Genomic DNA, 2,964 nt, shown 5'->3' on the forward strand with positions numbered 1-2,964 from the left:
GCGAATGAAATATTGCAGCATTTTGCCGGAACACTTCATTTTTACACATTATTTTAAGAACTGTCGCAACCATAGAAAGCGTGCAGGAATGGTAGGAGATAACAAATCTCTATTCCAATCACATTTTGGTGTCTTTTGAATATATATGCCAAACTATTTGGGTTTTCATTGTCTTATCTGAAATATACATTCTTCGAATCTGACGAAAATCTAAAACTGACAACAGTCTGTTTAAAACAACATTTCCCCACAGATTGTTTCTCTCAGAACATTTGAGTTGTATTGTTTCCTGCATCCTCGGTAACCCAGGCTATTTACCGTATACATGTATCGGTAATAATATAAAATGTAGTATATACGGAATGTGTACCGTGGGTTCCGAGGATGTGTTTCCTGACAATCAAAACTTCTACCAGGATGAACATCTACGTTTACCAGATGCAACTTTAGCAGGCTTACCACAGAACAAGCAATTACACTTAAAAGCAAAGTTAGCATTTGATCTTAAAGGTCTTTTAACTTGGTCACACTTAACATTGGAACTATTTGAAATGTTTCTATTGTGAATAAAATCCTTTCTACAGTCTTGGTGCACAATTTGGCCTGTAATTGTTCGTGAATTACTCAGATCGCTAGCATGGTTAACACGGTTGCTTCCCTTCTCTCTGAGAGTGACAATTGGGACCAATTCTGGATATCCTGCGCACAAAATACGCACGTTGTAGAATCTGAAAGCATATTTTAAATCTACAGAGCTGTATATATTATTATTTTGTATATGCGTTATTTCACAGTAACAATAGTATTATGTAGTATAAAATATGAATAAACATGTATATAACTTATGAAATATGTAATTGTTATTTTATGTATGTTTGTGTATTAATTTTCTTACTATTCAGACCAATATCGACACATGGGAACATGATGAATGTATAAACCAGCCGACATTGGTAAAAACAAAATATACAACGGGTTTCTGGAAAAAAAAATATTCAGTATAAAATGTGCATTTATTTCAGCCTACCTTAAATAGCCTATGTTATTTCCCTGCATTTAACATACATTAAACCTTTGTCCGAAAACTTAATGGCAAGCATGTGTATATTTACAGAGAAATTGTCATGAGTTTTTTATTTATTTAATATACAGTAGTCAGTATAAACATACCGAAATGCAACGCCCTTCATATCGTTGTTTGTTCCATCAGCATGGTTTGGTAATGTGGCTTGTATCATCTATAGAAATAAAAGACATATTTTGTGAGAAATCATGTATGAATTTAGCATATATTTATATTAGCATATTAACTTTGTATTTAAAAGAAACAAGTATATTTTGCATGAACCGATACTCAAATGACATAATCGTTCATTTCATTTTTCCACTTTGATTAATAAAGCGTGACGTCATTTGGCCAATGCCAATTTGAATATTCGGCATTACTTTCCATAGGTGTTAAATGTAGGCAATAACAAAAAATATCCGTACTATGTTATACTTTGCATTTTTAAAATATTAAATCAGTAAGTTATACAATCACAACAGACCGAGGAAGGTGAACATATAAGGAATGTATTGTATGTTCCGGGCAATCATGTAGTATGAAAGCTCGGGAGCGATTTTGCAAATTTCCTATGAAGAGCTACTGGTGTGGTTCATTTCACATAATAGCATATTTAAAAAAAGGACAAGTTAAAACAAACATTGTTCATATATTATAGATAGAAATTGTGCATAGATAACACTTAAAGTATGACTCACCTTGATACAAGAGACAGCTGAACATTAGATAATCATCATGAATGTAAATCATGGATGTCCTATCTGAAATTAAGTATTGATTTTATTTATGTACATTTACATGTTTAATAATGCAAAATATATATCTAAATATAAATTTATATATATGTACATGTAAATCTGAATATTGTTTTATATACTGGTTTGGGACCACCAAAACCAGACAACCACCAAACCCGGACGGCCCCGAAAATGCTTTATTTAGTATTTTCTTTGTTCAGTGGTTGTCAGTCACTTTTTCATCAACAATAAATGCATGTTTCTTCTAAAATTAAGTAAATAAATTTATTTCAACCTACGTAAATGGTAATATTTTTATTGTCTATTTCTAGAATGTTGACGTTGAAATTTGGGGGTCAAGAAAGCATTGCCTGACCTCATATACCAGCTATAATCATTTGCAGAGTAAACAATAGAATATCCAAAACTTCAGCATTTGTTGCTGAAATATTGTATATCATGTTAAAAATCTAAAATCAAAACACCCCAAGCTTTTATCTTAATTAAATCATGTGATGTACATATCTGTCTGGACACATGGTACTGTAGTGTAGACAATTTAGGTAATTTTGATACCCTCCTTGTAGAGCCTCAGATATAAGTGTCAATACAATCAGAAATAAACAAACCAGTTTGTAAGTTAGGAGAAGAACCTAGCTGAACTGTATCAAATTTTAAGGTCTCTAGGTTAGAAATTATGAAATTTGTACGGAAAATTGTTCAAAAAGTGTTCGTTTGATGGTCCCCGACCAGAACAATAAAATACATTGTTATAATAAAATAATGCATATTCACGACGTAAATTATGTCCCGTTTTGTCTTCCGTAGATTAAAAAATCGTGAAATTTGTTCATTTCAAAGTAACAATATAATGTCGAAAATACAAAGTTTTCATATTAAATATGTCTTATTAACATCGTTTTCTTATAAATATATATATATCGTTTATTTTAGGAATAGAATAAAATCAAATACTACTAACATGATACTGGTGATATTGGTTTGCTGTTTATTTCCAAAAATATTTAACATAAAATCGTAGTTATATTTAACTATGGCACTTATAGTGAAAGTAAAAAGGCATAAATGATAAAAGTAAATGTAAAATACACAAAACAAACTTACCTTTGTCATCCAAAGGCTATTGCTGATGAAAAATGA

General features: G+C 30.9%; 1 long non-coding RNA gene across 1 annotated transcript; it reads right to left on the reverse strand.

The window, feature by feature from the left end:
- Window positions 1–206: 206 nt before the first annotated feature.
- Window positions 207–2,744, reverse strand: LOC132733827 (uncharacterized). Its single transcript, XR_009626226.1, has 3 exons — window positions 1,765–2,744; window positions 1,171–1,238; window positions 207–728 (listed from the first exon to the last, which is right to left on the reverse strand). It is a non-coding gene; the product is annotated as an uncharacterized LOC132733827 (long non-coding RNA).
- Window positions 2,745–2,964: the final 220 nt, after the last annotated feature.

Source organism: Ruditapes philippinarum, unplaced genomic scaffold (genome assembly GCF_026571515.1).
Source record: "Ruditapes philippinarum isolate M1 unplaced genomic scaffold, ASM2657151v2 ctg1542_1_1_1_1, whole genome shotgun sequence".
In the NCBI taxonomy this organism is placed as follows: domain Eukaryota; kingdom Metazoa; phylum Mollusca; class Bivalvia; order Venerida; family Veneridae; genus Ruditapes; species Ruditapes philippinarum.